The sequence below is a fragment of the Physeter macrocephalus genome, chromosome 3, assembly GCF_002837175.3.
Source record: "Physeter macrocephalus isolate SW-GA chromosome 3, ASM283717v5, whole genome shotgun sequence".
Taxonomy (NCBI): domain Eukaryota; kingdom Metazoa; phylum Chordata; class Mammalia; order Artiodactyla; family Physeteridae; genus Physeter; species Physeter macrocephalus.
Window position 1 is genome coordinate 16,851,728 of NC_041216.1, and position 13,599 is coordinate 16,865,326.

Consider the following 13,599-nt stretch of genomic DNA (forward strand, 5'->3'; position numbering starts at 1 on the left):
CAGACGCGCAGGCTCAGTACTTGTGGCTCACGGGCCTAGTTGCTCTGCGGCATGTGGGATCCTCCCAGACCAGGGCTCGAACCTGTGTCCCCTGCATTAGCAGGCAGATTCTCAACCACTGTGCCACCAGGGAAGCCCCGATGTATCCTTCTAGTATGAGTTGGAACTGAGTTAGACACTGGTGTGTGTGTTGGGTGGGGGGAGGAAGTTGGCATTAAAGAATGGACTACTCGTCCCTTTCTTCACTTTCCCATGATTTCTGAGGCTTAATATAAACAATTTCCTTCCCAGACCCCACTCTTGGGTACAATTAATCACTTCTTCTGAGCTTCTAGTGCACATACATCAGGTGGTGAAATTTACTAAGTGAAAAGAAGCAGGGTAAGAGGACAGGGAGCAGAAGAGTGGGTGCTATGTTTTGTGAGATGGTCAGGGAGGCCTCTTTTTTTTTTAATATATATATAATTTTTATTTCTCACTTATACCTCAGTAAAGCTGTTACAAAACATATATAATAAAATATTAGGAAATAAATCCAGCAACATATAAAAACATAATAACACATAATCAAGTTTGGTTTATCCTGTGAATGCAAGGTTGGTTTAACATTTCAAAAAATCACTTTAATTCACAATATTAATTGAATAAAGGAGAAAATCAACGTGATCATTTAAGTTGATGCAAAAGAAAACCATTAGATAAAATTCCACACCCTACATGATTAAAAAGAAAAAAAAATCAGCTAATTAGAAATGAAAAGGTATGTCCTCAATCTGATGAATGACATTTACCAGAAAACCTCTAGTAAACATTATAAGTAACATTGAAATACTGAATCCTTCCCCCACCCAAGGTCAATAGCAAAGCAGTATGTCCACTCTCATCATTTTACTTCAACATTGTATTTGGGGAAAATAAATGTCTCACAATTTGGAAAGGAAAAGGCTAAATAGTCATTATTTGCAGAAGACATACCATATATGTAGAAAATCTAAAGGAATCTGCAACAGTTACTAGAAATGATAAGTGATTTTAGCAATGTCACCTAATATAGTTAATGTTTTTTTTTTCAGGTGTACATATTTATTTATTTTTAAAATAAATGTATTTATTTATTTGTTTTTATTTATTTTTGGCTGCATTGGGTCTCCATTGCTGCGTGTGGGCTTTCTGTAGTTGCAGTGAGCAGGGGCTACTCTTCGTTGCGGTGCACAGGCTTCTCATTGTGGTGGCTTCTCTTGTTGTGGATCACGGGCTCTAGGTGCACGGGCTTCAGTAGTTGTGGCATGCGGGCTCAGTAGTTGTGGCTTGTGGGCTCTAGAGTGCAGGCTCAGTAGTTGTGGCGCACGGGCCTATTTCCTCCATGGCATGTGGGATCCTCGTGGACCAGGGCTCAAACTCATGTTCCCTGCATTGGCAGGCGGATTCTTTTTTTTTTTTTTGCGGTACGCGGGCCTCTCACTGTTGCAGCCTCTCCTGTTGCAGAGCACAGGCTCAGTGGCCATGGCTCACGGGCCTAGCTGCTCCGCGGCATATGGGATCTTCCCAGACCGGGGCACGACCCCTTGTCCCCTGCATCGGCAGGTGGATTCTCAACCACTGCACCACCAGGGAAGTCAGGGAGGCCTCTTTATTCTTATTTTATAATTGGTTCTAGCTGATTCCTTGAAGGCAAGGGTTGGGTCTTAATGATCTCTCTCTAGCACTTGGCAAAATGCTGGGTGCATTATAGATGTTCCATAGATGTCTACTAAATAAATGCATTTTACCTGGATAAACATACTTGATGGGGAATGCAGGAAGACTGGAAAGAGAGGCATCTGTCTCTTCCCTTTGTGGATGGTCCTGGAGGTAGCAAAGCATTTCTTTCTCCGGCTGTGCTTAGGGCCAAAAGGTCAGAGATAAGTGAAACTCTAACCTCATTTTCGATCCATTTCCTTATTTACCCTGGGTAGAAGGCTGATTTTAGTGAGTCTCTCTTTTTAGGAGGATTCTGCCTAGTGAAACTTACCTTAGGTATGCATAGGACTTTTCAAAGAGCTTTTGCTGACTTTAACTTTTGCTGTGATGTAGGTGGGGTTGATATTCTTTTATTTTTTCAGAGGAAGGGTCTGAGACATGGAGAAGATCAATGACTTGCCCAAACAGGGTAGCATTCTTAAAGGAATATGGTCTTTGGAACTAGACTTGGGTTCACGATCTGGCTGTCCTTACTAGCTGTGTGACCTTGGGCAAGTTTGAGGGTACCGATCCCATAAGGTTATTGTGAATGCTGAGTAGAATAATAGTAATAGCTACTGTTTGTTGTGACTTATGTGCAAGGCATTCTGCTAAGTGCTTTACATGCCGGGGGATTACGTATTGTCTTTGTATGGATGAGAAAACCTCAGAGAAGTAATTTGTTCGAGTAGATAGATCTGGAATTCCTAGAGAAAGTAAGTTTATAGTAAGTCCTTACTATATTGTCTCTAGTATAGTCATGCTCGATTTGGGGTTGTCCTTTATTTGTTCCCTTTATACCTTTCTGTTTTTATTGGTCTATGTATAATCAGAATGCCTCACTTTGTAAAAATGCTCAAGAATTTGTAGGGAAGTGCTTTTACACAATGGGAAGAGTCCTGGGTAGAGTCAGGAGACTAAAGTCCTTGGCTTTGCTAAGTTGCTGGAGAAATCTTGAGTCTCAGTTCCTTCATTTTTAAAATAAGGGGATTGGGCCAAACAGGCAGTTTTATTTTAAATGAAAGCGGTAGAACTCTTTCGTGACAGTCATTTGGGGGAAGACCAATATGTTAAGAAGCTAAAATCAGTTGCTTTGGTTGACTGAGTGAGAGAGGGGGCCTGACTCAGCCTGCTCAGACCTTCGCCCCTGCTCTCTTTTCCCAGGTGACTCTGGAAGGGGTTTGCTCAGTCTGGTTTGAAAGTCAGTGGACTAAATGATCTTTTAGCTGTGTTTTGGCTATGAAATCCCATTCTAAGGAGTGGAAGAAGATCCAGAAATATTTTCTGCTTCAACACTTGCTCCAATAATTAGAACCTCTATGAGTGGTGTGGTTTTCTGGTATTTATGTCATATTTCCATGGCATAGACCTGAAAGCCAGACGGGTCATTGTCCAACGGGGAGAAGTACTGTTCAAGTGGCTTGGGGCTTGGGAAGAGACCTTTCAGAGCATTACCACGGGACCTGATATCTGTGCTGGCTGTATCTGTTATTGTCAGTTGTTTTCTCCATTGTAATCCATGAGTAAGTAGCTCCTTGAAATCATTTTTATTATTTTCTGTTAATGGTTAGTGCCAAAGGGCTGACCAGCCATTTAAAAATTAGGGGGCTCATTCAGCCCTATTCATTCATCGAATTTTAAGCATTAATTTATGTGCTAGGCTTCCTGCTGGGTGCCGAGAATACAGTGGTGAAAAAGAAACAAGTTGGAGAGATAAAATGAGTAAGTAAAACTTGAATACATTGTGGTAAGTGCTGTGATGGGACCAATACAGCAGACTAAAGCACAAGAAAGAGGCGACCTGATCTAGCCTAGGGTTTCAGGAAGGAGGTGCTCCAGGAGCTTCCAGGAGGAGGTATTGCCTAAGGTGGGATTTGAAAAAATGAGAAGGAAGTATTATCAAGCTAGTAAAGGCCTGGAGGTGAGAGAGAGTGCAAGGTTTGTGAAACGTTGAGAGTGAAGAGCTATGCGGAGTTTGAGGACGAGCCTGAAGAGGCAGGCAGGGAGAATGGACCTCACGTGCCCCGTGGGGAGTGTGGGCTTTGTCCCGAGCAATAAGGCCCTTTAAAGGATTTTGAATAGTGGCATGTGATAACTCTCTTCTCTGTATATTTCAGTAAGTATTTGCTGTATATTCAGTGAGTTTTGCTTTTTCATTCCTTGTGCTACCCTGGTTGATTCATATCAGAGACTTGAACAGAAAATATAAAATTGGCACTAAAAGCCAAATGAATAAAAAAGCAGTATAATTCCTGGACTCTCCTAATTCAGAAATATAATTTATAGATGCGGCTGTACTTAGGTTTAACATTTTCCTCTCTGAAAAAGAGATTTGTTTATGTAGTATGAATAAGACTTGTTGAGGAGAATGTTTCAGTTTGGGGTAAGCTGTTTTTGTTTTGTTTTTTTAAACAGCTTAAGATATAATTTATGTATCATAAAGTTCCTCTCTTTAAAGTATACAATTTAATGACTGTCTAGCATACTTATGATGATAAGCTGTTTTAAAGCTCTTTATATTATAGAAGCATCATATATCATTTGTCCTCCAATAACTGCTATGCCAGTACAGATCTTTTTTATCTACTCATTTAAAAGTGGTTTATGGCTCCTACTTAGTTCAATCCCCCATCCCCTCCACCCTGTGTATAAAATTGGTAGTTAAGAATTTTTTTTTGTTTTACTGTACCACTAGGCAAAAGGCCAAAAACAAGTTTTTTTTTGTATGTAGGAAAAGTAGATGGGAATAAGAGAAAAGTTTTCTTTCTTATAAAAAATATATAAATGTAGGGTTTTTTTTTTTTCCTCTCCATTTTTGGGAATGAGGAAGCCTGTAAGCTGGAAAAAGGAGAAGGGGAGACCAAAGGAAGCACAGGTGAGAAGACAGAGAAAGACAATACCCAGGGAAGCCGAGTGGTGGAGAGGTAAGAATAGTCAGGGAGCTGGGCGATGGAGAGGCTGAAGGAGGGAGGCAGGACCTGTTATTTCCAACACCGCAGAGGCCTTGGTGTTTTTTAAAAGCTGAGCATGGGCTCCACCTGGTGGCTCTAGGCTTTAAGTGCAATTGATGGAGGAGATCTTGGGGTTGGAGAGAAGTGGCATTTAGCATCTCCTCAAATCCTGCTTAAGGTTGTTTCTCTTTTGCCCTGGGTTTTCTCATGGGATCGTTGTTGAGTCCATTTTTCTCTCAAATGGAGGCTGTTTTTCTCTTATGGCTCAGACCTTGTTCCCTCCATCCTTTCTCTTAGGTTTAAATCTAATATCAGACTACATCACCCAGTGCCCTTATTGTTGCTGTCATATTGAACCCCAGGGTCACCGCCTCTCATTTCTCGATGACTATAGTTTCTTGTTTAATGTCACTATTTGCAGCACTAGTCCTGTTAATTTGTGAGCTTTCAATGTACAATTCAGGAATCCTTGCAACACCTTTGCCTCTCAGTATTTCTCTCTTCCAGTGATCTCACCCCTCTCTGTACCTGGCATTCACAGAATCATACTTTAGTTTTTTAACTTTCAAAAAGTTAAGACTAACTTTTTTGGAGCAGTTTTCGATTCACAGCAAAATTGAAGGGAAGGTACAGCAATTTCCCATATACCCCCTGTCCACGTCCCTCCTCAGGTTCCCTCCCATTATCAACATCTCCCATGTACATTTGTTACAGTTGATGAACCTCCACACACATCATGTTCACCCAAAGTCCATAGTTTGCATTCGGGTTCACTCTTGGTGAGTTTGGACAAATGTATAATGACATGTATCCACCATTATAGTATCATACAGAGTAGTTTTACTGCCCTGAAAATCCTCTGTGCTCTGCCTATTCATACGTTAGTTCTTGACATTATCAATTACTGCAACTCCTTGATAATTTCAATTCCCTGAGATCCCTCTCTTATTACCGTCTCCTACCTTTCAAGCTCATTCCTCCTAGTACCCTGACCCCAACAATCCTTCAATCCTCATTGGTACCTTCAATTCATTGGTCCTATTACATTTTCACTGTTCTTCACATGTTCTTGATGTTCGTGTTTCTCTTTACTGAGGCTCCCTTGTGCACACCTATAATTTCCTCACTCTTTTCTTGCTTTGTTACATTTGCAAACTTCCAACCCTGTTTTCAGTCCAATTCTCTGTCTCCTCTGTGCCTTCATCTGGTCAGCAGAACAAGACTGAATATAAAAATACAACCTTGCTGATTGGTTTCACTTCAAATCACAACCATGAATTTCAAGTGGGCCCTTAATGTTGCCTGGCAATCCTTCTGTTTTCCACTCACCTAGATGACCATTTCTGAAACCTGTACTACTCTACCCCCTGCCCTTGTCATCATTTTAAGATGATGATCTTGCTTTCTACTTCAGTGAAAAAGCAAAAACAGTCAGAAGAGAACTTTATTAGACTACTGCCACCACACCTTCCTTCCTACCTACCCACTAACACTTGTACCCATATACTCTGCCTTCCTGCCTCTTACCACAGATGAACTATCTGTGCTTTTTTTGTTGTTTTTGTAATATTATTTAAAAAAATTTGTCTTATTGAAGTATAGTTGATTTACAATGTTGTGTTAGTTTCTGATGTACAGCAAAGTGATTCAGTTACATATATATATGGTTTATTACAGGATATGGAATATAGTTCCCTGTGCTATACAGTCGGACCTTGTTGTTTATCCATTCTGTATATAATATTTTGCATCTTATCTGTGCTGCTATTGCTGCATCATATGGCTGAGTATGTTTAGTTTTGTAAGAAACCACCAAACTGTCTTCTAAAAGTGGCTGTACCATTTTGCATCTTCACTAGCAAGGAGGGTTCCTGTTGTTCACATCCTTACTAGCATTTGGTATAGTGGTAACTTTAAATTTGCATTTCTCTGATGACAGGTGATGTTGGAGCATCTTTTCATATGCTTATTTGCCACCTGTAGATCTTCTTTAGTGAAGTGTCTTTAAGGTCTTTGGCCCATTTTAAAATCCGATTTTCTTATTGTTATCAGATGTGTCCTTTGCAAGTTTTTTTTCCTTCAGTCTGTGGCTTGTCTTCTCATTCTCTTGACATTGTCTTTTGCAGAGCAGTTTTTAATTTTAATGAAGTTCATTTTATCAGTTACTCCTTTCAGGAATTGTACCTTTGGTGTTGTATCTAAGAAGTCACAGCCAAACCCAGGGTCACTAGGTATTCTCCTTATGATATCTTCTAGGTGTTTTATAGTTTTATGTATTACATTTAGGGCTGTGACCCATTTCAAGTTAGTGTTTGTGAAGGGTGTAAGGTCTGTGTCTATATTGATAGTTTTGCACATGAATGTCCAATTTGTTATAGCGCCATTTGTTGAAAAGACTGTCTTTCTGTTGTATTGCCCTTGCTTCTTTGTCAAAGATCAGATGACCATATTTCTGTGGGTCTATTTCTGGGCTCTCTGTTCTTTTCCATTAATCTATTTGTCTTTTCTCTTGCCAGTATCACACAGTCTTGAATATTGTAGCTTTTATAGTGAGTCTTGAAGTTGGGTAGCATCAGTTCTCCAACTCTGTTGTTCTCCTTCAATATAGCCTGGGTCTTTTGCCTCTCCATGTAAATTTTAGAATCCATTTGTCTATATCCACAAAATAACTTGCTGGGATTTTTATTGAGATTGCATTGAATCTAGAGGTCAAATTGGGAAGAACTGAATTTGGATAATATTGAGTGTTAGAATCCACGAACATGGAATATCTTTTTATTTATTTAATTCTTCATCAGAGTTTTGTGGTTTTCTTCATATAGATCTTGTACATATTTTGTGAGATTTATACCTGTGTATTTCATTTTAGGAGGTGCTAATACAAAGGGTATTGTGTTTTTAATTTTGAATTCCACGTGTTCATTGCTGGTATATACAAGAAATTGATTGACTTTTGTATGTTAATCTTATATCTTGCAACCTTGCTATAGTTATAATTGCTTATTAGTTCCAGGAGTTTTTTTGTTGATTCATTTAGATTTTCTACATAAGACAGTCATGTCATCTGTGAACAAAGACAGTTTTATTTCTTCTTTCCCAATCAGTATACCTTTTCTTCTCTTTTCTTGTCTTACTGTGTTAGCTAGGACTTCAGTAAATTTTGAGAAGCTGTGATAGGAGGGGACATCCTTGCCTTGTTCTTGACCTTAGCGAGAAAGCTTTGGACTTCCCACAATTAGGTATGATGTTATCTGTAGGGTTTTTTGTAGATGTTCTTTATCAAGTTGAGGAAGTTCCCCTCTGTTCCTAGTTTGCTGAGAGTTTTTATTATGAATGGGTATTGAATTTTGTCAAGTGCTTTTTTGCATCTATTAATACGATCATGTGATTTTTCTTCTTTAACCTGTCAGTGTGGTGGATTTCATTTATTGATTTTTGAATACTGAACCAGCCCTGCATACCTGGGACAAATCAAGCTTAGTTGTGGTGTATAATTATTTTTATACAGTGTTGGATTTCATTTACTAATATTTCATTAAGGATTTTTGCATCTGTGTTCATGAGAGATATTGGGCTGTAGTTTTCTTTTCTTGTAATGTCTTTGCTTTTGTTGTTAATGTAATGCTGGCATCAAAGGACAAGTTAGGAAGTATTCCCTTTGCTTCTATTTTTGGAAGAGGTTGTAGATACTTGGTATAATTTCTTGGTATAATTTCATCAGTGAAATGATGGGCCTGGTGCTTTCTGTTTTGCAAGGTTATTAAATATTGATTCAATTTATTTAATAGATACAGGTCTATTAAGATTGTCTTTTTCTTGTGTGAGTTTTGGTAGATTGTGTCTTTCAAGAAATTGATTTCATCTAAGCTGTCAAGTTTGTGTGCATAGAGTTATTCATAATATTCCTTTATTATCCTTTTAGGGTCCATGGGATCTGTAGTGATGCCCCTCTTTCATTTCTTTTTTTAAAAAAATATTTATTTATTTGGTTGTGCCAGGTCTTAGTTGTGGCAGGTGGGCTCCTTAGTTGCGGCAGGTGGGCTCCGTAGTTGTGGCATGCGAACTCTTAGTTGCGGCATGCATGTGGGATCTAGTTCCCTGATCAGGGATCAAACCTGGGCCCCCTGCATTGGGTTATTAGTAATTTGTGTTTTCTCTCTTTTTTTTCTTAGTTAGCCTGGCAAGAGGCTGATTGATTTTATTGATATTTTCAAAGAACCAACTTTTGGTTTCATTGATTTTTTTTTTTCTCTATTGATTTTCTGTTTTCAGTTTTATTGATTTCTACTCTAATTTTTATTATTTCTTTTCTTCAGCTTACTTTGGTTTTAATTTGTTCTTCTTTTTTCTAGTTCCCTAAGATAGGAGTTTATTGATTGTAGATCTTCATTCTTTACTAATATATTCTTTCAGTGCTATGAATTTGCCTCTAAGCATTGCGTTTGCTACACCCCACAACTTTTGATAAAGTTGTATTTCGTTTTCATTTGGTTCAAAATACTTAAAGCATTTCTCTTGAGATTTCTTCTTGGACCCATGTGTTATTTAGAAATGTGTTGTTTAATCTCCACATATTTTGGAATTCCAGCTCTCTTTCTGGTACTGATTTCTAGTTCCATTCCATTGTGGTCTGGGATAGACACTGTATAGTTTCTTTTAAACTGTTTGGGTGTGTTTTATGACCCAGAATGTAGTCTGTCTTGGTGAATGTTCCATGTGAACTTGAGAAGAATGTTTATTTTGTTGTTGGATGAAATAGTCTATAGATGTCCATTATATCCAGTTGATTGATGGTGTTGCTGAGTTCAGCTATGTCCTTACTGATTTTCTGCCTGCTGGATCTGTCCATTTATCATAGAGAGGTGTTGAACTCTCCAACTATAGTAATTGATTTATCTGTTTCTCCTTGCAGTTCTGTCAGTTTTTGCCTCACATATTTTGATGCACATACACATTAAGGACTATTGTCTTCTTGGAGAATTGACCCCTTTATCATTATGTGATATCCCCCTTTCCCCTTGATAACATTCCTTGTTCTGAAATCTGCTATCTGAAATTAATGTAGCTACTCCAGCTTTCTTTTGATTAGTGTTAGATGGTATATCTTTCTCGATCCCTTTACTTTTAATCTATATGAGTCTTTATTAAAATTTAAAGTGGGTTTTTAAAAAAAGTTAATCAGTTTTTGGCTGCATTGGGTCTTCGTTGCTGCACCTGGGCTTTCTCTAGTCGCGTGAGTGGGGGCTACTCTTCACTGTGGTGCGCAGGCTTCTCACTGCGGTGGCTTCTCTTATTGCGGAGCATGGGCTCTAGGCGTGTGGGCTTCAGTAGTTGTGGCATTATTGCTATTATTATTTTGAAAAATTATTATCTGTTAGATAAATTAATAGGAACAATTAAAAATTTTATTTTACTTGGACTTACTCCTTCTCTAATGCTCGTCCTTTTTTTTTTTTTTATGTGTTCTGAGTTTTTGACCTATATCATTTTCCTTCTTACTGAAGAACTTCTTTTAACATTTTTTTGTAAGGTGGGTCAACTGGCAACAGATCCCCTCAATTTTTTTTTTTTTTTTTTTCTGGTACGTGGGCCTCTCACTGCTGTGGCCTCTCCCGTCGTGGAGCACAGGCTCCAGACGCGCAGGCTCAGTGGCCATGGCTCACGGGCCCAGCCGCTCCGCGGCATGTGGGATCTTCCCGGACCGGGGCACGAACCCGCGTCCCCGGCATTGGCAGGCAGACTCTCAACCACTGCGCCACCAGGGAAGCCCCCCCTCAATTTTTATTTGTCCTAGAAAGTCTTTATTTCTCCTTCACTTTTGGAATTGATTTTTTTTAAATTTATTTTTTATTTTTGGCTGTGTTGGGTCTTAGTTACAGCATGCGGGATCTTCATTGCGGCATGTGGGGTCTTTTGTTGTGGCGCATGGGTTTTCTCTCTCTAGTTGTGGCACACAGGCTCCAGAGCGCATGGGCTCTGCAGTTGTGGCATGTGAGCTCCAGAGCATGTGGGCTCTGTAGTTTGCAGCACGCAGGCTCTCTAGTTGAGGCACACGGGCTCAGTAGTTGTGGCGTGCGGGCTTAGTTGCCCTGTGGCATGTGGGATCTTAGTTCCCAACCAGCATCATATATCATTTGTCCTCCAATAACTGCTATGCCAGTACAGATCTTTTTTATCTACTCATTTAAAAGTGGTTTATGGCTCCTACTTAGTTCAATCCCCCATCCCCTCCACCCTGTGTATAAAATTGGTAGTTAAGAATTTTTTTTTGTTTTACTGTACCACTAGGCAAAAGGCCAAAAACAAGTTTTTTTTTGTATGTAGGAAAAGTAGATGGGAATAAGAGAAAAGTTTTCTTTCTTATAAAAAATATATAAATGTAGGGTTTTTTTTTTTTCCTCTCCATTTTTGGGAATGAGGAAGCCTGTAAGCTGGAAAAAGGAGAAGGGGAGACCAAAGGAAGCACAGGTGAGAAGACAGAGAAAGACAATACCCAGGGAAGCCGAGTGGTGGAGAGGTAAGAATAGTCAGGGAGCTGGGCGATGGAGAGGCTGAAGGAGGGAGGCAGGACCTGTTATTTCCAACACCGCAGAGGCCTTGGTGTTTTTTAAAAGCTGAGCATGGGCTCCACCTGGTGGCTCTAGGCTTTAAGTGCAATTGATGGAGGAGATCTTGGGGTTGGAGAGAAGTGGCATTTAGCATCTCCTCAAATCCTGCTTAAGGTTGTTTCTCTTTTGCCCTGGGTTTTCTCATGGGATCGTTGTTGAGTCCATTTTTCTCTCAAATGGAGGCTGTTTTTCTCTTATGGCTCAGACCTTGTTCCCTCCATCCTTTCTCTTAGGTTTAAATCTAATATCAGACTACATCACCCAGTGCCCTTATTGTTGCTGTCATATTGAACCCCAGGGTCACCGCCTCTCATTTCTCGATGACTATAGTTTCTTGTTTAATGTCACTATTTGCAGCACTAGTCCTGTTAATTTGTGAGCTTTCAATGTACAATTCAGGAATCCTTGCAACACCTTTGCCTCTCAGTATTTCTCTCTTCCAGTGATCTCACCCCTCTCTGTACCTGGCATTCACAGAATCATACTTTAGTTTTTTAACTTTCAAAAAGTTAAGACTAACTTTTTTGGAGCAGTTTTCGATTCACAGCAAAATTGAAGGGAAGGTACAGCAATTTCCCATATACCCCCTGTCCACGTCCCTCCTCAGGTTCCCTCCCATTATCAACATCTCCCATGTACATTTGTTACAGTTGATGAACCTCCACACACATCATGTTCACCCAAAGTCCATAGTTTGCATTCGGGTTCACTCTTGGTGAGTTTGGACAAATGTATAATGACATGTATCCACCATTATAGTATCATACAGAGTAGTTTTACTGCCCTGAAAATCCTCTGTGCTCTGCCTATTCATACGTTAGTTCTTGACATTATCAATTACTGCAACTCCTTGATAATTTCAATTCCCTGAGATCCCTCTCTTATTACCGTCTCCTACCTTTCAAGCTCATTCCTCCTAGTACCCTGACCCCAACAATCCTTCAATCCTCATTGGTACCTTCAATTCATTGGTCCTATTACATTTTCACTGTTCTTCACATGTTCTTGATGTTCGTGTTTCTCTTTACTGAGGCTCCCTTGTGCACACCTATAATTTCCTCACTCTTTTCTTGCTTTGTTACATTTGCAAACTTCCAACCCTGTTTTCAGTCCAATTCTCTGTCTCCTCTGTGCCTTCATCTGGTCAGCAGAACAAGACTGAATATAAAAATACAACCTTGCTGATTGGTTTCACTTCAAATCACAACCATGAATTTCAAGTGGGCCCTTAATGTTGCCTGGCAATCCTTCTGTTTTCCACTCACCTAGATGACCATTTCTGAAACCTGTACTACTCTACCCCCTGCCCTTGTCATCATTTTAAGATGATGATCTTGCTTTCTACTTCAGTGAAAAAGCAAAAACAGTCAGAAGAGAACTTTATTAGACTACTGCCACCACACCTTCCTTCCTACCTACCCACTAACACTTGTACCCATATACTCTGCCTTCCTGCCTCTTACCACAGATGAACTATCTGTGCTTTTTTTGTTGTTTTTGTAATATTATTTAAAAAAATTTGTCTTATTGAAGTATAGTTGATTTACAATGTTGTGTTAGTTTCTGATGTACAGCAAAGTGATTCAGTTACATATATATATGGTTTATTACAGGATATGGAATATAGTTCCCTGTGCTATACAGTCGGACCTTGTTGTTTATCCATTCTGTATATAATATTTTGCATCTTATCTGTGCTGCTATTGCTGCATCATATGGCTGAGTATGTTTAGTTTTGTAAGAAACCACCAAACTGTCTTCTAAAAGTGGCTGTACCATTTTGCATCTTCACTAGCAAGGAGGGTTCCTGTTGTTCACATCCTTACTAGCATTTGGTATAGTGGTAACTTTAAATTTGCATTTCTCTGATGACAGGTGATGTTGGAGCATCTTTTCATATGCTTATTTGCCACCTGTAGATCTTCTTTAGTGAAGTGTCTTTAAGGTCTTTGGCCCATTTTAAAATCCGATTTTCTTATTGTTATCAGATGTGTCCTTTGCAAGTTTTTTTTCCTTCAGTCTGTGGCTTGTCTTCTCATTCTCTTGACATTGTCTTTTGCAGAGCAGTTTTTAATTTTAATGAAGTTCATTTTATCAGTTACTCCTTTCAGGAATTGTACCTTTGGTGTTGTATCTAAGAAGTCACAGCCAAACCCAGGGTCACTAGGTATTCTCCTTATGATATCTTCTAGGTGTTTTATAGTTTTATGTATTACATTTAGGGCTGTGACCCATTTCAAGTTAGTGTTTGTGAAGGGTGTAAGGTCTGTGTCTATATTGATAGTTTTGCACATGAATGTCCAATTTGTTATAGCGCCATT

The 13,599-nt window shown here is 39.3% G+C and overlaps 1 protein-coding gene across 2 annotated transcripts in view; it reads left to right on the forward strand.

Annotated features, from left to right (window-relative positions):
* The window catches only part of LUZP1 (leucine zipper protein 1), a 105,400-nt gene that overhangs the window by 73,335 nt on the left and 18,466 nt on the right, over positions 1 to 13,599 (forward strand). Inside the window, exon 1 of one of the 2 annotated variants that reach the window (XM_007117904.3) lies at positions 3,383 to 3,441. The exons of the other annotated variant lie outside the window; for it this stretch is intronic. The gene's annotated coding sequence lies outside the window, so the exon portion shown is untranslated. Of the gene's footprint in view, positions 1 to 3,382; positions 3,442 to 13,599 lie in introns of those variants that run through there. 2 annotated transcript variants of the gene reach the window in all.